Source organism: Mandrillus leucophaeus, unplaced genomic scaffold (genome assembly GCF_000951045.1).
Source record: "Mandrillus leucophaeus isolate KB7577 unplaced genomic scaffold, Mleu.le_1.0 Scaffold224, whole genome shotgun sequence".
Classification (NCBI taxonomy): domain Eukaryota; kingdom Metazoa; phylum Chordata; class Mammalia; order Primates; family Cercopithecidae; genus Mandrillus; species Mandrillus leucophaeus.
Window position 1 is genome coordinate 3,632,821 of NW_012102299.1, and position 22,854 is coordinate 3,655,674.

The 22,854-nt window shown below is 37.8% G+C and overlaps 1 pseudogene; it reads right to left on the reverse strand.

Moving 5' to 3' along the window:
* Positions 1 to 2,355: 2,355 nt before the first annotated feature.
* On the reverse strand, positions 2,356 to 8,713 carry LOC105540668 (annotated as a pseudogene).
* Positions 8,714 to 22,854: the final 14,141 nt, after the last annotated feature.

The following is a 22,854-nucleotide window of genomic DNA, read 5'->3' on the forward strand; positions in this document are numbered from 1 at the left end:
CAAATTGGAAGTTTGTAACAACTCTGTGTGGAACAAGGCTATCTGTGCATCAGCGCCGTTCTTCCAACAGCGAGTGCTCAGATTTTTGTCTCTGTGTCACATATTGGTGACTCTAGCAATATGTCAAACTTCTTCATAATCATGATATCTATTATGGTGATCTGTGGATCTGTGATCAGTAATCTTTGCTGTTATTGCTTTGGGGCACCATGAACCACCCCCATATAAGACAGTGAAGTAACTGATAAATGCTGTGTGTGTTCTGACTGCTCCACTAACTGGCCATTCTCTGACCTCTTTCCTTCCACTTCAGCCTCCCCATTCCCTGAGACATCCCAATATTAAAATTGAGCCAGGCCGGGCACTGTGGCTCATGCCTGTAATCCCATCAATTTGGGAGGTTGAGGCGGGCAGATCACTTGAGGTCAGGAGTCTGAGAGCAGCCTGGCCAACATGGTAAAACCGTGTCTCTACTAAAAATACAAAAATTAGCTTTGTATGGTCCCAGTTACTCAGGAGGCTGAGGCAGGAGAATCGCTTGAACCTGGGAGGCGGAAGTTACAGTGAACCAAGATTGTGCCGCTGTACTCCAGCCTGGGTGATAGAGTGAGACTCTGCCTCAAAAATAAATAAATTAAAAATAAAATAAAATAGAGCCAAATAATAACCCTAAAATGGCCTCTAAGTGTTCACATGAATGGAAGAGTCACATGCCTCTCACTTTCAATCAAAAAATAGAAAGGATTAAGTGAGGGGAAGACAGGTTGAAAGCTGAAATAGGCCCAAAGCTAGGTCTCTTGTTCCAACCTTTAGCCAAATTATGATTGCAAAGGAAAAATTACTGAAGGTTGTTAAAAGTGCCATTCCAGTGAACACACAAATAAAAAAGTAAATCTGTTATATTGCTGGTATGGAGAAAGTTCGAGAAGTCTGGATAGAGGATCAAACAAGTCACAACATGCCCTTAAACCAAAGCCTAATCCAGAGCAAGACCATACAATGATCCATAAGATACTATACACTGAGGTGAGGAGGCTAAAGAAGAAAAGTCAGAAGCTGGCAAAAGTTTGGTTCATGAGATTTAAGCAAAGAAGTCATTTTCATAACACGAAAGTACAAGATGAGGCAGCAAGTGCTTGACACAGAAGTTGCAGCGAGTTAGCCAAAAGATCTGCTAGGATAGCTGACAAAGGTGGCTAGATACTAAGCAACATATTTTATTTTTTGTTTTGAGGTTTTAACTTAATATTTATTACACATTCACTGAAGATAACTGCTAAGCCCTCAAATATTGGGATGTCTCAGGGAATGGGGAGGCTGAAGTGGAAGGAAGCAGGTCAGAGAATGGCCAGTTGCTGGAGCAGTGAGAACACACACAGCATTTATCAATTACTTCACTGTCTTATATGGGTGTGGTTCATAGTATCACACATTTCATCTTCGAGGACTACAGAAATAGACCAACTGTACATAAACAATCTTGTGGAAATATGTAGGAGAGAACAGTAATTTGGGTGAGAAAAATACGACACTAGAGGGTTTGGGATGGATAATGCTGCACAAGCAAAAAGTTCAGAGGCTTGAAAATATGGTCAGCTATGAATCTCGTATTTCACCCAATAGCCTTAGCCCTTAGTCCCCACGCCCTCCATCATCTTTTACCTCTGCTTCTTCTATTTTTGCCACTTGTCCCTTGCAACTCTTTCAACTCCCTTGCCTCTAGTTTACTCTTCTTCTCATTTACTACAGCTTAATGTTTTGTGGGGAGTATTGTAGCAAAGCTATTTCAAAAGCAGGAAAAGTCCAACTGATCCAATAAGGTTGCAAATAGAAATTTATACTAACAGGGACGCTTTCAAAATCTTAAATTACATAAGTGTTATTTACATTAGCACAAAATTTATTTAAACCTAAATACATGAAAATAGGACACTGTTGGATAATTTAACAAACATCCTCATAAGAAATTATTAAACATTAAAATTTGTTTTTCAATAAATATTTAATAATAAGCTAGATAACATGCTTTTCTCACATGGAATTTTATGTAACTGCAGCTAAAGCAAAACATCCTGTTCACTGGGTAAAAGACAGACATGGACCTGCTTTATGTGCTCATACTTCAGTGCAATTTAAAAAATACTGTAATTGTTATTTCAGAACTTCAAAATTCTGTTAGGTTCCAGTGTTCTCTCTTTTTTTTTCACATGAGAAAAGAAAATTCCTTTGAAAACCATTTGAAGCTTGGACAAAAATTCCACAGCTATATTCCTCAGGATCACTTTGCAGAGTCTTCAAGACTCAGTACAGCGAAGCTTCAACTTAACCTTTCAGAAAAGACATTCTATTAATAGCTTACATGATCTCGTCAACCAAGAGAAGGTTGGTGGCAATCACAATGCAGGAGTGAAGAAGCTGTTTCTTTAATCAATGGTTATCCCATACTCCTATTTCTGCTGTTACCATTGGTTCACCTATGTTGAGGTCCACATCCACGAGCAGACTGATTCTGAATATTCTTCTTGAATTTCAACTAATGTTCTTGAAGGTCAAAAGCAGAATTCTGAGCAAGAACCTTGGGAATAATCGAGCAATGCATCAGTAAATGGTTGAACTCCAAGCTGTTCACTGCCCTTTACACTGGGCTTATATTTAATTAGGGCTTCTGCCATTGCCACTTCCACGGCACCAGCACCTGGAACTACACAGCCATCATTAATAGCTCTTCTGACAGCCCTCAGGCCATCTCTGATGGCATCTTTGGTTTGAGAGAGTGTGTGTTTATTCAATCCTTTGATCAATGATATGACAGAGTGAGGATTGTTACATTTCTCAATAAAGGTGAACTTCTCTTCTCTCAATGTATGCTCATGCACAAGAACTGCAAGTCCCAAGCAGTTGGGATTTAGGTCATCAAAATAAATCAGAGCTACCCTGCCACAAGCAAGAGTCAGCCTGTCCATATTTCTACTTTTAGCTCTGTGCGGACCTACTACACCTTCTTTTGCAAGAGCGTCTAAGGAAAAGAGATCAATTCCCTTTTGATAATAACAACAAATCCTTTATCTGAATCACCGCAGATTTTCCTTTTCAGTTCTTTTTTTTGTTTGTTTTTTTGAGAGAGAGTCTCACTCTCACCCAGGCTGGAGTGCAGTGGCACAATCTCTGCTCACTGCAAGCTCTGCCTCCTGGGTTCACACCATTCTCCTGCCTCAGCCTCCTGAGTAGCTGGGACCACAGGCGCCCACCACCATGCCTGGTTAACTTTTTTGTTTTTTTCAGTAGAGATGAGGTTTCACCGTGTTAGCCAGGATGGTCTCGACCACCTGACCTCATGAACCGCCCGCCTCGGCCTCCCAAAGTGCTGGGATTACAGGCATGAGCCAACGCGCCCGGCCAGTTCTATTATTTTTTAACTCTATGTTCAATGAACTTTCTTTCCGATTTTATGATTTTTTCTCTCTCTTCACTCTTGTAAATAAAAAGGCCAGAATTTACTTCCTTTTTTCTTATTCTAATGACCCACTACACTTGAGGATGTATGCATCTTCCACCCTTTTCTTCATATCAGGATGCCGTGCTCCATGATCCAAAACAGGCCTCTAAGCTTGCATCAGTTTCAGGTTTATTTTTCATCTCTATGAGATCAATAGGTTCATCTTGTTTTTTAATGGCCAAAATGGAGTCCACTACAGCCTATGTGAAGACGTCTGCAAGTTCAGCATGAACTTTAGTATGAAGAGATGTACTGGTCACATCTCTTAAGTGTTTCTATGTGCATCTCTCTGCTTACTTTGACGTGTTGCAAGAACTGAAGGGCCCTTTCCTTTGGAGTCTCAAATCCTTCAGTGATTATTCTGGGATGAAGGCCTTCAGAAATGTAGAGGTCGGACTGTTTCAGTAGCTCTCTAATTATTAGGACACTGTAAGTCATACCATCACCGGTTATATCATCCTGAGCTGTTGCTACTTTTGCTATTAAGAATACATTTAATAGCATTTGCACTTCGTGAATTTGCATGTTGTGACGCGGCACATAGTTGTCTTTAGTAAGTTTGATTTGTCCAGCACCAGAAACAGGCGTCCTCATGGTGTCCTTAGATCCCAGGTTGGTCCTCAGTATGTCCTGTAGCCCCCGCACCACACTGATGTTGAGCACCAAAACCACCTGCACTTGGGCCACCCCAGCCTTGGGGTTCTGGGTCTCCCTGGCAGCCACGGCTGCTCAAGAGGAGGAAGAGCAAAAGACTTGTGCTGAGATCAGCCAGCGCAGGCTACAGAAGATCCGGTTAGTGCCTCCCACTATCCGGGTCTTCTGAAGATTTTTAGTGTACTTAAAACAACCTCCTATGGGGAGAAGATGCCATCGAGAACTTTCATAAAGAGTGGAAGTCAATTCCTAGTTTCAAAGCTTCCAAGAATAGGCTGACTCTCTTGTGAGGGGCTAATGCAGATGTGACTTTAAGTTGAAGCCAAATCTCATTCGTCATTCTGAAAATCCTAGGGTTCACAAGAATTATGCTAAATCTACTCTGAAGATGTGACTCTATTACTGCAAGTTCATGATAGAACTTGAATGGGTGAAGAGTTTCTTATGAATGAGCCAAAAAAAGTGTTTTCTTTTTTAAAGATGGAATCTACTCCTGGTGGACATGCTGTAAGTATTTTGAAATGACAGCAAAGGATTTAGAATATTACATAAACTTAGTTGATAAAGCAGTGGCAGGGTTTGGAGGACTAACTTCAATTCTGAGAGAAGTTTTACAGCATCACACACTACAGAGACATCTTTTGGGACAAGAATGTTCTTGAGTCAACTGATGGAACAAACTTCATTATTGTTTTATTTTAAGAAATCCTCACAGCTTCCCCAACCTTCAGCAACCACCACTCTGATCAGTCAGCAACCATCAACATTGACGTAAGATCCTACACCAGCAAAACGATTAGGACCTGCTGAAGGCCCTGATGATGGTTAGCATTTTTTAGCAAGAGTATTTTTATTTAAGATGTATGTACATTGTTTTGTTGATATAATACTATTGCACACTTAATAGAATATAGTATATCACAAACATAACGTTTATATGCACAAGAAAACCCAAATTTTTGTCTGGCTCACTTTATTGCAAAATTCACTTTATTGCAGTGATCTGGAACTGAATTGCTAATATCTAAGGTATGCCTGTATTGGAAAATCATTTGAAATCCGTGTTTTAGTATAGCGCACCTTTGGAATAGTAAGTCAGAAAGGTCTATAGGAATTGTCTCCTTCCAGTCTTTGTACCTCAGAGATAGAGGAAATGAAGTCCATGGAAGCAATTTAACTTGGCTATGGTGACTCCTCAACTTAGCAGCAAAGCCCAAGCCCCCAGTGCTGTTTCAGCACACTTCACTATCTCACACAAAGTGGGTTCTTAAAACCTTACTTTACGAATTAAAAGCACGTTCTCATCTGACAATATGCTTCTGACATTGTGGTTGGAAAAGTACAAATGCATACAATGAAAAGAATGGCTTTTCAGATTTTCTAGATTATTTTCTAATAGTTTAGCAATTACATGTAGATAATCTGAAACATTAAAAGAAACAAAGAATATAATTCACCGAGGGCGTAGATTATGCCAGACTCTTAAAAAGGGAATTTAAGATAAGTTCTGAAGAATGATGATGAAGTGTCAATCAATTGGCAGTAGTAGGAAGAGCATCCCAGGCAAAGAGAATAGCATAAGCCAAATCCTTAAAGTAGGAAATCTCCCAGCACTTTTTCAAATGTGAAATAAAACCATTATGGTTGGAGCACAGTGAGTGAAGCAAAAGCTGATGTTGAAAAAGTGGATAAACATCAGCCTATTCAGGCCTTATGGACCATGCTGAGGAATTATATTTTACCTTTTATTGTTAAAGAAAAACTTTAAAACATCTTAAGCAAGGAAAGGGGATGATATAAATTTTAGAAAAGATTCTTCTCAGTTCCATATGCATTATTTGTAAGAAGAGATGAAGAATGGAGGTGAGATCATCAGGTAGGAGGTTTATTATGATAAGCCAAGAGACTACTAGTGAATATTTGAAGACTAGCAAGGTAGCAGTGGAGTTGGAGAGGAATGCACAGACTTGAAGTTGATTTTGGAAGTAGAACTAACAGATTTTGAACAAGCTTCTCTGGTTAGACTAAAATGTTTATTCAAAATTATATAATCAAGTAATATTGCTTATTTGATTATATAATTTGATATATCTCTTTTATTGATTCCTTCTTCACTTATACAGACCAGAAACTGTCAGATCCTCACGAACTGTCAGAGAAGCTATTATCTAGGCTTTATTTTGTCCCCAGGGCACACATCTTTAGTCAGTGTCTATAAAATCCACCTTCTGCACATTCAGATTCTGATTTATCCACTCAACAGTTGTGAGAATATGGACAAGTCATAAAATCCTTTAAACTCATTTCCACAAGGAAAAGAAAAGACTTCCCACTAGCCTCCCCCCATCTTCATTCGGTATTTGCTGTGAGGCTTAGTAAAATAATAGGGACATCCTAGTTTCCAAAAAATTTAAAAGCCCTTTTATCACACTTCTCCCTTAAACACACACACACACATATTTAAAACCACTAAAGAGATGTTTTAAGACACGAATATACAAGGACAATATTGGAAGAGACTTTTCTTTCAACCTTACCAGCCTAAGGAGAAAGACTAACATCATATAAAGAATTCAAGCAAGTCTCCTTAGAGGTAACAAGTGCTACCCAAGCCAAGCACTCAGAGTATTTAATCCACTTTTGGATCTGATTCATTGGAGGAAATGGGTTGGGAGCGGTGGCTCACACCTGTAATCCCAGCACTTTGGGAGGCCAAGGGGGGAGGATCACGAGGTCAAGAGATCGAGACAATCTTGACCAACATGGTGAAACCCATTCTCTACTAAAAATACAAACATTATCTGGCCATGGTGGCGTGTGCCTGTAGTCCCAGCTACTCAGGAGGCTGAGGCAAAAGAATCGCTTGAACCCAGGAGGCAGAGGTCGCAGTGAGCCAAGATCATGCCACTGCACTCCAGCCTGGTGATAGAGCAAGACTATCTCAAAAAAAAAAAAGGAAATGACAACTGCCAAGGATGGACAAATATCCGAAGGTCACCTCTAATATGAAAGGTGTAGACAGAAATAAACAGAATAAAAAACAACTTAGAAGGAACAGAGCTTATGTGAACAGAAAACAGAAAAAACTTTAGTAGAACTGTAATTTTAATCTTCAGAGAAATAAGAAAAACATTTCAGCCAGCCATGAAACAAGAAGTGCTGTAACAAAATCAAAGAACAAAAACACGTAAGAGTAGAGGTGAGGAACTCAATAGAAAATTTGAAAAAAAAAAAATAAAAAACAAAAAAACAGGTTCAGGAAATGATGAAAAGAGAACAGCAAGTTGAGAAAATAGAACATGGGAAAAAATATTAAAAATTACGGAATGAGTTCAGGAGGTCCCACATATAAGTGAGAAGACCTCTAGAAAGAGAACAAAAAAAGAAAGAAAAGGAAATTACTTACAAAATACGTTGGAAAAATTTTCCTGAAATATATACTGCTAACTGATATAAGTGGAATAAAGTGAAAGGAGCTGGGCACATTCCTCAGCCCCGGGCTAAAAACTCCCTGAGCCCAGTACAAACACATCCCATCCTCCCATCCCACCACATATCGCCATATATCTCTCAAACTCCCTGAGCCCAGTACAAACACATCCCATCCTCCCATCCCACCACATATCGCCATATAGCTCTCAAACTCCCTGAGCCCAGTACAAACACCACCTGGAAAGTCTCCGATAAGGAGACAGCCGTTCAAAGTTTTACTGAAAGCGCGGGAACCAAAAGAATTCCTTTGTTCCCCTGTAGCTCTCGGGCTATAAAAAGCAAACGCTGGCATTGTTCGAGGCCCTCTTGTATGCTGTGGAATGGAGGGACCAGGTTCGAACTTGTAGTAAAGATCCTTGCCGCTTGGCTTTGACTCTGGTCTCTGGTGGTCTTCTTTGGGGAACTAACAGTCTGGGCATAACAAAAGCACATCCAAACTGAGGAAATACAAGGACATAGAATGCAAAGAGAAAAATCTTACAGCCTTCCAGGGAAGAGAAAATAAAATTAGGTATCACATATAAGATTGGGATTCAAAGTGTCTTTGGAGTTCTCAAAAAACAATACTTGCACAATGCCTTCAAAATTGTAAGCTAAATAACAAAAAACCTAAAATTTTAATCCAGACTAATTAAAAATTAAATCTGATAATATAATAAAAACATTTTAGTTTAGTTTGCAACAAAATGAACCAAAATGAACCAAAATGGTTCATGAACCATTGCTCAAAAAGCTTCTGATTTTGTGTTTCACTTCAATACAGGATCTAGGGGATCTAACACAGGAGACAAGTAAGCGGAATCCTCAGGGTCATGCTGAAGGGCAATTCCAGATGACAATTGAATAGACATAAACAGCAACCAGTTAGATTAAGCAGTGTGACCCAAGAAACAGACATGCTAATGGCTATTACTACTAAGAATCCTTCAGCTCTGGGATACCTGGCTCAGGTTACTATCAGCTTGGACCACATGCTGATGAAGTCCCCACTCTTGCTTCTAGGCACTGTTGTCAGCTGAGGACATTCACTCTACCATACTGAAATTTTTCTGAGATCTGGAAGTTGGTCATGGTGAGCTCAGAAGAAAAAACAAATCAAACCATCCCACTCTGAAACCATGTTCATGCCAGATATCCAGTATTCGGCTCATTTTACAGATCTGTCAGATGCCAGACTGTGGAGCTTTCTTTATTTCCCCGGGCTCATTCACTACCTTTCCCATTTAATTCTTCAAAAGAAATTCTTATAACTTCAAAAGGAAGCTGAAAGATATACTATGATCTAAAGACGCTACCTAAACTATTTTCTACTAGGATCCTAGTTCTGATGACAATGTGGCTTTTCTTACAGGGTCTTTTGTGTTTCTCACTCAATTTTTCTATGTATAGATTTTCATGTTTATTTATGTATAAATAATTGAAAAATAATTTTAAAATCACTAAGAAAAAGACATGCAAGATGTGTGATGCTTAGCATAGTTACTGATACATAGTGAAATTTCAATATATCAAAAGCACAATTGTTCAAATTTTATGTAGTCCTTAAATTTCTTGGATTTCCATGAAAGCTTCTGTTTGTCCACTCACACCAGTGCCTAAAGGCTGAATGATTTGTGACCTTTTCTTGGTGTTTCCAACTCCCCTCTAGACCTTCACTTTTTCAGTTCTTACAATATTGGATGAGGTCTAATTTTTACATTAAATCCCGTATTCACATAATACCCACAGAGGCTCTGTTTCCCTGACCAATAAAATTGTGATAATGTGCTCTAAGGTCTCTTCCAAATCTGACATTCTATGATTCTCTTAATTCCGTCCCACATGATATTGCATGATTTACGTATATCTCAGTAAATAGGCAAGGAGCAGATTCAGGCCCATTCATTCATTTTCAACAGACAACAAGGAAGTTCAGCCCACTATAAGTTTTCATCTACTTTCCAGAACACCAAGAACTGACTTCTCAGATTTCAAATATATAACCAATAAAAGAGTTTACAATGACTGCACATGAGTTAAAAGACACACAGGCTCACCTGCATAATAGTATATATTTAGAGCACATGTGCTTAAAATAAGTTAAACAAGAAATAACAACTCCTTCTATTCAGCTGCTTAAGTATACAAAGATAAAATGGAAACTAAAGATTTGTACAATGACTAAGGCCAAGCTGTCTCCACTCATCAACTCCTTCCCATTAATCCTCAATTGTTGCAAAAATATTTAGCTTATATTTAGCTTGTACCCAAAGGAGAACAATATCTCAGAAACTATTCCAAGACAATAAATCAAGAAAGCTGGTTTGTTCACATTTTTTCTTTTTTTTTTTTTTTGCCCTTCTTGAGGTAAGCCTCCCACAGAGAAAGTTATGCCACGCAAGGGATTCAGCATAATGAATGAAAATAAATTTGTCACCCATGGATTCTTTTCTGTGGCACAGTTCCAACCCACAAGGCTGGACAGAAAAAAAGTGTGTACTTGTGTGTGTGTTTGTATTTGTGTTGCATGGTTTCTTAACTTTATAATTGCAGCTGTTCAAACATTTATCATTTTATGCTACAAAATAAGGAATTCACCGGAGCACAGAGAAGCAGCATATTCTTCCATCAGTTTAGCATTTGTTCTGAGATTTAAACAAAATAAATTAAGAATGCATGTGGTTTTCATGTAAACTAGTCTGGCTCCTCCAAATAAATTCCAAAATTATTCTTTCTTTGCAGGCTTCTTCTGCTGAAAGCATTACCAATCCACCTTTGAATGCCACTTTAGTTGTGAAAGTTATTTCACAGTTTAAAAAATGCTTTTATATACATAAAATAGGGCAGCAGAATATAGGAGGAAGAGACACTGCCTTTGGAGTCCGAAGATCCTTACCATCTGTGCAACAAAGTGGGTGGGACAGTGGAGGTGGGAGCCTCCACTATTTTGAACCTCAAGTTTCTTGGAAAATTTCTGTCAAGCTTAGATGAGATCATTCATGTGAAGGTGATTTGTGAAACGTCTGGCATGAGGCAAACAAAGAGTATTAAATCAAAAGGCATGCAGTCAATTTGCATTTTATAGATGAGAATCAGTCATTAAATGGTCCACTAAAAATTAAACAGAGGCATATCAAAATGAGAAATACGAAGTCTCGACTCCAAGTGCAATATTCTCTCCACTCCATCTCACTGCCCCTTGTTATTTTCCTCTCCTTTTCTTGAAATCTTTTTTCTCCTTAGTATAGACTACATCATCTAATGTAGAAACGATGAAAATAAGAGCATATGATTGCAATTTATAACTTTGAGTTTAAATCTGAGTTCTGTCTCTCTCTCACTTGTTTTGTGACTTTTGAGTATATTAACTTCTCTTTGCCTCAATTTTACCATCAGTAAAATTAGGATAAAATCGGCATCGACATTGTAGTGCTGTTTTGAAGATAATATGAGCCAGCAAATGTAAAGTACTTAGAATAATGCCTGGTAGGTAGAAAACATTCAACAAATGTTAACTGTTTTTATGTAAATGATCCTATAGTGTCACCATGTTAATGTGACCTATTGTGCTGGATTTGCCATAATAGTCAAAGCAACATCGCTCTTACCTGGTACCTTAAAAGCACTGGTGATGAGGCAGGAATAATATGAGTAGGATTATGTTGTTTTCATTGTCAGAACCTGAGCAGAATATCTTAAAAGAAGTTCCAGCTTCAAAATGTGCAACACCATTTAATGCTATTGCTGGAAAGTCCGGAGTATATGGAACAACCATTTTTCAATAAAGGCATGCAATTTCTGTTGCTAACTAAATACCTGAGACTGGGTAATTTGTAAAGGAAAGGAATTTATTTCCTACAGTTCTGGAGGCTGGGAAGTCCAAGGGCAAGGAAGTGCATCTGGTGAAGGGCTTCTTGCTGGTGGGGACCCTGCAGTGTTCCAAAACAAGGCAGGGCATCACATGGTGGGGAGTCAAGTTTGCTATATCGGCTTTTATAACAGACACACTCTTGTGAGAACCCATTAATTCATTAATCCATGAATGGATTGATCATTTCATGAAGGCAGAGCACACATGACTCAGTAACCTCTTAAAGACCCCACCTCTTAATGCTGGTACATTGGGGAATAAGTTTCAACATGAGTTTCAGAGGTGACAAACTCAAACCATAGCAATGTACATTACTTATTTCTTTTTGATTAAAACTGTAGAATCTTTGAAAGGGCTAGGAATGACTAGAAAACATACAAGATGAACTATTTTCTATGTGTAGACAAAATTATTTGGAAGCTAATTAGTCGAAGACCCCTTTGATATATCTATAGTAAGTGGGGTACACCCAAAAAACAAATTCTAAAATGTCAGGATGTAAAGGGAATTTGGGGTCACCACTCTCCCCATCCCATTCAATAAATAATTTTCCTCTCTAGCATTTCCTATAAGCAATCTGCTAGCCATTATTTAATGTTTTCAGAGACAGAAAAATTGTCAACTACCAAGGAAGCCACCTTACCATCTGATAATTTAGATTTTAGAATGTTTTTATTTACTTTGAACACAATTTTGTTTCATAGTAACTTCCATACAGGAACTAATTCCTAGTCCAAAAAGAATGATAATATTCTATAAACAATAAGGACTATGAATAAGTGCTATAAAACTTAAGTTGTGACTGGGCACAGTGGCTCATGCTGGGAATCCCAGCACTTTGGGAGGGTGAGGCAGGAAGATCACTTAAGAATCTTCCAGGACATTGAGATCAGCCTAGACCACATAGTGAGACCACATCTCTACAAAAAATGAAAAAAAAAAATTGGCCAGGCATGGTGGCACATGCCTACTTCAGAGACTGAAGCGGGAGGATTGCTTGAGCCCAGGAGGTTGAGATTGCAATGACCTGTGATCACACTACTGTACTCTAGCCTGGGTGACAGAGTGAGACCCTGTCTTAAAAAAAGAAAAACACATTGTTATTAGTAAGCATTCTAAAATAAGCTATATTTAGGTATCATGAGATGACTCTGACCATAATACTCCTGAAATTAGACATCTCAAGCTTCTTGTCATTTTCTACTGGTTTTTGCACTAAGTATGATTCATTCCCACCCTCATTTTTTGGCCAAGTACCATAGGTGAGGCGTCTATAGGACCAACTCACACTTCATCTCTGAGCCCACAGGACATTTTGAGTAGACATTTACTCCCTAGTGATCATTCATTTATGGATGAAATATTTGTTTCTATTTTACCCCACTTTGACCTACCTTTTCATTACTATTCACAATATTTCTGGACAAATTTAGCTAAGTATCACTTTCAAAAACAAAGTTTTTATTGCATAAAAGGGTCTTGTAGCACAGAGAAAGTTTAAGGTGACACTTCAGTGAGAAAGATTTAATAACAAAGTAAGCCTCATTCAGTCCTGGCCCCATGAACACGCTCTCGTGCTTCTTAGCTCGGTAACTTCCACCTTATCTTTAGGTATGTTTTGTCTCTTTTTACTCAAGTTGAATGCATAGTTGATTTACTTTCAGTCATTTTCATTTTTTAATTAATGTATTTATGGCAACATAATTTCTTCTAAATACTGTGTTGGCCTAATCTTACATACTTTCATATATGTTGCTATTGTATGTTCAGCAAATAATCAACATGTCTCAGAGATATGGCCAGCATAGCTGGCACACCATGTAATTGCCTATAATTGTAGTTTTCAATCCCTCTTTAACCAAAGTTTTGCTTTTTAATTGTCTTCTTTTTATCTTTTTCAAGTGGATCGTCTTCATCTATCTGCCCTTTTGCCGTTAATTTCTCACTGTCATCACATTACGGTCAACAAATCTGATCTCTATTCTTTTTCACTTTTTAAAATTTACTAAAATTTTATATTTCTGTGGGTTGCAAAAATACCCACTTTTTTTTTGGCTGGCTCTGCCTTCCAGTTTAGAAATTTAGTATTCAGCTGTGTTCATTCTGCTATTTTAGCCCATCTGGTTTTTGTTTCTGCATTTGTATTTTTATTTTTGAAGTCTTATTTTTCTTTTCAAAACAGTCTGATCATTTTTATGAATGTGGTATCCTCAAAAAAATTTAAAGGACAATAATTATATCTAGTGTTCTTCTGGTTCCTAACTTAAGACTTAGAGTTTAATTATTTGCTTTTTTTGATGTACAACTTTCTTATTCATATTTGAAATCCTAATTGGCAAATATTGGCCAATGAAGAATTTTTCACTCTGACTTAAATTTTTATTGCTGTAAAGATAAATCTGTACATGAAAATCATAATTCTTTGTGGCTATAAAGAAAAGGCTGGTCAGAGTGAAGGTTTATTGGGAAGCTTATACATGTGGGTGTTGCCATGTCTTCATTTAAAATCTGAAACTACTGCAGCTATCTTGCAACCATAGGGACAAAGCCAAGACACCAAAAATGTCAGAGTGAAAAGGTTAAAAGGCTCTAGTTTTTAATGTTATTGCTGTCACTGAATAAATGACCCTTGAGATGGCCTGTCTATAGATTTGTTATTAGTTATTGTAGTTTTAACACTTTTATATAGACTGTAAATTAACTTTTCCATAATTACAGCCAAATCATCCAAATTTATATACCACCTTCACTTTCCAAAAATTAATCAAAGCTGTCTTTTAAAATAACCTATCACGTCATACCACTCTTCTGCCTACATTTCTCCAGTTGCTTCTCATCTTATTTACAATAAAATCTGAACTCCTTGTTTGGCTTGTAAAAACTTACATAATCTAGGTCCTTCTTCCCCCATGGCCTGGTCTTTACCATCACCTCACTTGCATTCTTTTAGATCCCAAACATTTTAAGCCCTTGCACTGCTTTTCTGTTTCTCAGGTAAGTTTTCTTTCTGATATCTAACCAGCTAGCTCCTTTTTATTTACCTGTCAATTAAGAGATCAGTTTCTCAAAGAACTCTTCCATAACTACGCAGATTAGAGCAGTCACCAAGTAGTTTTTCTGTCACACGAACTTATCTATTATTTACATTGCATTTATCATAATCTGACATATTTCTTTTTAACAAATGGATATTTATACTATATGCCTAGAATGGCATAATACATCCTCAGTAAATAGTTGTTGAAAAAATAAATGAATGTGCTATTTATTGTTCAGAAACTTTTCACTGCTCTGATAAAACGGTGGTATTTTTGTCCAAGTACTCACACTGCTGTGGATGTATTTTTGTATCTATTACATCATTTCAGTAGAATTTGGGAAAAAGAGGTAGAAACATACATATACTCAGCAATAATTTAATAGGAAAAGAGACAACTTTCTAAAATGTAATCATCTTTTCCTTTGAGCTTTTTAGTGATATGAATAATACTGTTTGTTCATCTAATAAAATAATAAGAATTTTTTTACACTTAAATTTTTATAGTCTCAATTCCTAAATGGAAGCAGGGAGCCAGAAAGGAAGATCGTACGTGAAGCACACGCACAGAAGTTTCCCATTTAGTCCTTCTTACTTTAGAATGATTCCTTTGCTTTGCTTTAAATAGATATAATAAAATAGGCAGTTTCAAAAGCCAGGTACTGACTGGAAGAAAACACGTTAATGAGAATGCAACCTGGTTCTCAAGTTTCCTTACTTGAGACATGAGTGTAGGTCAGTAGTTCCCAGATTTTGCATAGGATAGATAGTTACACTTTTTAAATTTAAGAACGCATTTTTCTTTTGCCCAATTAAGACATTTATAAATACTCTATGTTTTAAAATAAAGAACATTATGACATCAAAGATTGAAGAGAATATAATCTCAAAATAAAGAATACCTCTTTGAATGAAATACTTTTAGCTTTATGAAAAGTTTACTTCATTGTTCCTATTTTTCTTATTTTGCCGTGGGCCAGTGGAAAACTTACCACTAGTTCTAGGTGTAGTAAGAAATTCCTGTGACTTAAGGCTCAATTTCACACTTCATGACCTCGAAAAAAATCCCTTAACCTTCTAGAGACCCAGCTTTTTTTTTTCTTTCTTTCTTTTTATCTCTTTCTCCTTACATTAGTACAGAAGGGTAAAGACTGAGTGAAATAGTAATACTTTGAAACACTTTGTAAGCTGTAAATATCTCTGTCTCTCCAAGCAATAAATATTTTCCTTAACTCATTCAGATTTTGCCAGTTTGATGACATTCATCCCTCTGTCAACAACTAGATTCCTTTTCAATCTCAGCTAAATATAGATCACCCTTCACATTTCCATCACAGTGTTCCCCATCTGTGTCCTTAGTATCTACCCCCTAACATGTGTGTTTCTCCCATTAAAACCTCTCTGGCTTGTCCTGCTTATATATACATAGTGAAGAAGGTTTATAATCTATGTAGTACCTCTGCCATGTTATTAGGGGACTTGATAGTAGAGGCAAGGAGGCTGTTGCCATAATCTGAGAGAAAGGATGACATTTAAAGCCCAATTAAGCGGTGAGCATTGTTGATTCTGGATTTAATTATAGGTGGGATTATGAATTTGATGTAAGGTATGAGAGAGAAGAGTCAGGGACGATTCCAGCTGTAACCCAAAAAGTATCCTGACCAATCTAAGTCAATTTAGAGGTTTCGTTTCTGAAGGTTAAAGACCATGACCCATGACATAGCCTCGGGAGGTCCTGAGAACATGTGCCCCAGGGTTGAGTTGTATACCCTTGGTTTTATATCTTTTAGGTGGACAGAAGTTATAGGCAAAGACATAAATCAGTACACTTAAGGTAAACATTGGTTTGGCCCAGAAAGGCATGACTTCTCAAAGTGGGGGCTTCCAGGTCAGAAGTGGATTTGGTTGAAAGAGTTAAGCATTGCCTAAAGCATCTGAAGTTAGCATAAAAAATTCTTAAGGGAAGCCATGGTTTTTGTCATGTAGATGAAGCTCTGGTAGCAGGCTTCAAGGAAAATAGATAGTAAATATCTCTGATCAGACCTTAAATGGTGTCAGATTTTCCTCTTCAGAAAAAACCTAGTAAGGGAAAAAGATTTTCTACAGAATGCAAAATTTTCCCACAAGAGATAGCTTTGCAGGGCCATTTCAAAATATGTCAAACAAACATAGTTTGGGGTAAAACACTATGATTTCCTTCAGAGCCTGCTATCTGTCCTGTGACACTATACCAGAGTCAGGTTGGGATTTGGTATCTTATTGCTATAAAGAGCCTGTTTTGTCAGTCTTGAGAGCTCTGTTTTATTACTAATGCTGGTGAGTTGTGCCCAAATTCCAAAGGGAGAAAGGTTTAATGAAGCACGTCTGATCCCCTCCCCTACCTTCCATTCATGCCCTGAATTAGTTTTTCAGGTTTCTTTGGGATCCCTTTGGTGAAGAGGGGAGTCTATTTAGTCTGTTGGGGGCTCAGAATTTTATTTTTGGTTCATGTAGCCCTTTTCACACAGAAAACTACAAGCTGCTATAAACTGAGAAGGGAAAACTAAGCTTTAGAAGAAAGATCAGCAGTTTGGTTTTGAACATACTAAGTTTGAGACATCTATCAGACACTCAAGTAGAATTGTAGGCATTTGGAAATTGGATCTGGAGTATATGGGAGAGACGCAGAGTGGAGATATAAATTTGGGAATCATTGGCCTATTGGTGGTTTTAAAAGTCATGAGGCTGGAAGATATCACCATGAAAGTGAGGCGGACCCAGAAGAAAATAGCTGCAATGTCTGATCTCTGGGCACGTTCTTGTTCCAACACCAGAGAGGAAAGTAAAGGAAACTGACAAGAAGTAGTCATTGATGTCAGAGGCAATCCAGGAGGGTGTAGTGCTAAAAGCCAATGGAAAACTTCTCCAGAAACATGAGGTTAGAACATCTCGATGGCTTTTGTAATTCAGGCAAGCTGAGTCTCAGTACCCATTCAGCCATACCAAGTGTAAAACCAGTCACTTAACGCTGGTTTGCCAAGAATTGAGGTTACACGGCAAAGCTGTTTACATGAACAAACCACACATATGCACACTAAAACAAATTAGAATTTCAAAATACCACCCTTTCCCCATAGACTTGAAATTTAAAGAATATTGACTTGAATATTCCATGGCATAAGAAGAGAAAGTAGAATGCAAATGTAACATGGTGCTGAGCTTTCACATGGGCACAGTTTCAAGGAGATCAGAGGAAGCATCACTGGCCCCCTGAGTAGAGGTGGTGAACAAGCTAAATGACTGTTGGAGATCTAATTCATGCTTTGTCACTGGTCCAATTGGGTGGCATATCAGTCTAGTGAATCAAGCCTCAAGTACCTTATTGATGTGTCACACTATAAATCAACTTAATAAGAAATGTGCAGGTATGTTCAAATGATAAAGTAATATTTTGCTTTCCTAGAGGACCCTTTCCCATTTTGAAGAGACCTGCTTATGCCATCTTTTCATGGAGATCAGCCATCTTCATTAACAGGTTCAAATTTTCAGAAACTCAATGTAGACCAAACTATTAGGGAATACACAGATCAAATGATATGAGGACCATGCAATCATTGAGCTGTAAATAAATGACAACATCAATGTTAACAGTGAGAAGGGAAAATAAAATCTAGGGCAAACACCCACCATATTTCAACAACTCTTTCTTAGACCTGTCTAAGTGCCAGCAAAATCTTGCCCTGAGACACATAGTTATAGTTTTTCGTGTTTGCCCTATTGCTGTCTGACGCTATTGCCACATCTGACCTTTATGCCTTAACTTTCCCCGTTAAGGACTTGCTATAAACCTCCCTCACTGCTGGCTGGCAATGCCCTCCAGTGGCCATTGTCGAAAAATAGCCTGAAAAGAAGGTCCCAATTCTAGAATGGACTATGAGAATATGAAGAGCTAACTCACACTGATAAACTCTTGTAGGGTGTTTTAGCATTCATCACTTTTCCTATCTTTCTTTTTTATTTATTTTTTCTGACAACCTATCTTTCTTGATAGTCTTTCCGAATGTTCTTTCTTTCTTGGCATTACTTCTAAACACATAAATCTGCATCCTATATCAATGCCAACTTGACACGGATGTATATGTTTAGAAGGAATTTATGGCATAAAGGGCAAGCAAGTGAAGACGGTGTGGGTGCTATTTTAAGCTTTCATGGATCCTAGAACAAAGCAGATTATTTGAAGAAGCTTTTAATCCTGGAAAATAAATGCAAAAAAAGCATTCACAACATTCTTTTCCTAAAATATGTTGCCTAGTGACCAAATTGAATCAATTGTCAATTGATCCAGTAGGAATCTCAATGGAAGGTCTGTTTGACAACCCTTTGTGAGGAAAAATAAGGATGAGCTTGTGAGGCTCTGTCTACCCAGGGGAAAGAAGTGTGTGGCAAGAAGAAATTCGAGAGAAGGAGTGGAACCGAAGACAGGAAAAAGCTATGTCTGAAAAATAAGACAGGAATAGAAAGGTTCAATTTAATTTGCTAAAAAATATTCACGTAAGATACTGAAGAATATTGAAAACATACAGCAATAATAAAAGAAATAGTTATATTTCCAGGCTTTATTATAATCAATGGGCTTATTTTGAAGACAGTCATCTGATGGGGAAGCAAGTATTAGTATCATCATCCTCAGATATTTGAGAAAATTTATTCAAATAAAGTTAAGGAATTTGACCAAAGTAACAGATGGTCTGGGTCCAAAATTCATTCTCTTAAGAAAGAACATTATGAACAAAGAAAATTAAAATGTAGGGAGGAAGATATTGAAGTTTGGAAATAAGTAGTAAAGACATTAATTTAAAGGTTAAGGTACCCATATGCTCAAGGTACCATAACGAAACACCACACACTGGGTGGCTTCATATGAACTTTATTTTCTCACTGTACTGTTCTGAAGGGTAGACATCCCAGTCAAGATGCCAGCTGATTCTGTTCCTGGTAAGGGAACTCTTCCTAGTTGTGCCTAGCGGACTTCTTATTGTGTTCTCACGTGGCCTTTTCCCTTTGTCAGAACTAAGAAAAAGAGAGAGCCCTTTTTTTCTAAGGACACCAGTTCTATGAGATTAGGGCCCAACCTTGTGACCTCACCCAACCTTAATTACCTCTCTAAAGGACCTGACTCCAAATACAGTCACATTGGCAGTCAAGGCTTCCATTTACGAATTTTGAGGAACATAGTTCAGGTTATAGTACCATATTTTACCCTAGCTAAATGAAATAAAAAGCTAAACGTGATACCAAAAATATTCATTAATGCAATTTGTATAATACAATTACATTTCATTCAACAGAGGGGACGTAATCAAAAACACATTCACCACTCAGTGGAAGAACAAATTAGATGTCTAAAAAGACTCTTAGCAAAAGATGACACTTGTTAGCTCATAGCTTCAGAAACGAGGCCTCTGGAAGCAGTCTTCGAACATGACACCAGAAAGACCCTAAGGGCTGGACTAAACTACAACCACCTGAATAGAGTATCTTGATCTCACGTTTCCCAAATGTGAGTTCTTCATTTCCACCCGAATATCATCCCTTTCTAGTGAAAGTTTTCATCATTTGTGTTTATCCAAAACAGACGCTAAGGCAAATATTCAAGTTTTCCCAAGAAATGCTGGTAGGGGAATAGGGAGGGAGTGGGGAAGTAAAATAGGAAATGGAAGAATGCTAGTGCAGGGGGCATTATGAAGTCATTTACCACTATTGGTAACTGGAGCTGAATCTTTCTGGGGAACCCTAGAACTCTAGTGGGACAGCGTTTACGGGTATATTATCGAGTGAGAGGAAACTGGAGTCAACTTTCTTTATGTCATTTGTTGAGGGTTGTTTCTGGGGCAATAACTATTGCACTTCTAGTTTTCCCTGAGTGTAGACCCAATATGTTCCTACAGTCAGAAAAACACAAATACACAGGCAAACAGTTGCATGTGTTCACAATAAGATTTGAAACAAGACCATATTTTCTAAATTGTTGTTTATCATCACTGAGACATCCAAGCTATTTCCAAGTCTTGTTGTTTCTCTATTCTCAGTATCTCTAGAATACAGCCAATTTCAATATCTATAATCCTACTAGGTTAGGCATATCACCATCATTTGCCTAGACTTTTGAATATGTTTCTAGCTGGTCTTCATGCATTCAGTATGCTTTCCTGCAGTTGATTCTACACATGGAAGCTTGACTGTAGTTATAAAATATAAATGTGATCATGCAATTTCCCTGCTTAAAACACTGTAATGTTATCCCAATGTCATCTGGATAAATCCACACTTGTTATCATACTTTAGACTTCTTAGCATGGTTCAGGAGGTTTCTTTCAAGTATCAACCTCCCCTACACACATACACATACACACCACTTGACATTCCTCACAGTGAGTGTCTATCTTGGCTGTAAACCTGTACCTGCCCAAGGAAATGGATCTCTGTAACTCTTCTCATGCTTCCTATTGCCCAGGGTAAGTACCTCAAAAAAGAACCGAAATTCAGGCATATGATTCCCCTAGATGACCTTTACCTCGAATAATATAAGCTATCTCAACGCACCAATACCTTTATATATAGTATTGTGTCTTGTGATATTGGTAGCCAATTCCTAACTTTGTTTGCTGAACCCTGGCCAAAAAATGATTTTCCAATCCATTATTTTCTCAAATCTGAGAGGAGTTTCTGCAGAATCTTCCCAGACAAGCTTCTGTTGGTGAGGGGTTACATTTTGAGGGGCAGTCTGATTTGGAAATAGATTTAAAACAAAGTTACAGGAAAACAAACAACACTAGTTGGAATTGAGAAGGTTGCGGGTTAGTCACACCACAAGAACAAATAATCTCTGGTCCTCATTTCTGGCTCTCATTTCTGGCTAGACGCTGGACTTGCAATGCCTCCTATGAGACGACATACAGCGGGCGTATTTTGGATTGCTGAAGCACAGCACGGTACTGCTGTAACAAAAAACAGCCTCTTCTTTAAGGGACAAATTGCTGAAATTGCAGCTTTTGGTTTGAGTAAAACAGAAAAGGAGAAAATTGACCCACATGTGCCAATAGAAAAGAACATCATTTAAATGAAAGACCCGTAGTAACCATTTAAAAATGTCAGGAATTAGGGAGTAGGGGAGCACACAATCCCCGTTATGAATTCTGAAAAAAATCATATTGCACATAAATCAGCCCCTGGTTATTTCTAAAAATTCATTCCCTCCCTCCCTAACTTCCTTCCTTCCTTCCTTCCTTCCTTCCTTCCTTCCTTCCTTCCCTCCTCCCTTCCTTCCTTCTTTCCTTCTGTTCTTTTATTTTCTTCATTACTTTCATCTTTTCTTTCTTTCATTTCTTTCATTTTTAAATGTTTCATACATACTTATTCCTACAGGGGCAGAAGCTCCTCATGTGTCAAAAAATTGTTGATATTCACTGCAAGAATATCTTAAAAATTATTTTTAAACTATAATTTGTAATATAGTTTGCTGCTGTACTGAACACCTGAGATATCTCCATTCTTATGCTATAAGTATACAGTTGCAAAAGATTTGCAATTCAATTTTCAATTTCAGACAATTTTTATTTAAGGTACGCAAAGAGATCCACAGTGTGTGTTTTGCTTGTTTGATCGTTTGTTTTGGAAGAAACTGCTTAAGAATTATTATGTTGCAGGCATCCACCACGAGGTGGAGCAAGAGAAAATTTTTTTTCAAGCTCTTTTCCACGCACAGCCTGCATCAAAAAGAAATAGGGTCAAAAACACAGGTTTTTCCTTTCCTGAATTATTATTATTATTATTTCTTTCTGGCTGTTTCCTGGTAATTCCAGTGCATTCAGCTCAGTAAAGGTGGTAGCTGTTAGATTTCAGGTGCTGCAATTTTCTGTTTCCTTCATTTCCTCCTGCAATTCTGGTATGCTTTAGTTTGAGGCTGTGCAGTTCAGAAATTAATCTAAGGTTTTCTTCCTTGTTATGGTTTAAAACACACACACACACACACACACACACACACACACTCTTAGGAGAAGAACACTTTGTCAAAGATTTTAGTGTAAATGCTTTCCGCCAGAGAGCTAGAGAAGGCCCAGCTCATGAAATGGTCATGCAAGTTGGTTGTTGAGACTGGGTCACTCGGGAAAAACTGGCAGGATTTTCTAGCTCAGCATAGTATCCAAGACCAGGGAGCCAGAGGTGAAGGCTAAACCAAGTCCAGGGAAAACTCAGGGGCTAAAAGTACTTGATACCTCATACATTTCCATATCAGAGATCTGAAGCAGGCCATATGCAGGGTTTCAGTTGCCAAAACTGGAGAAT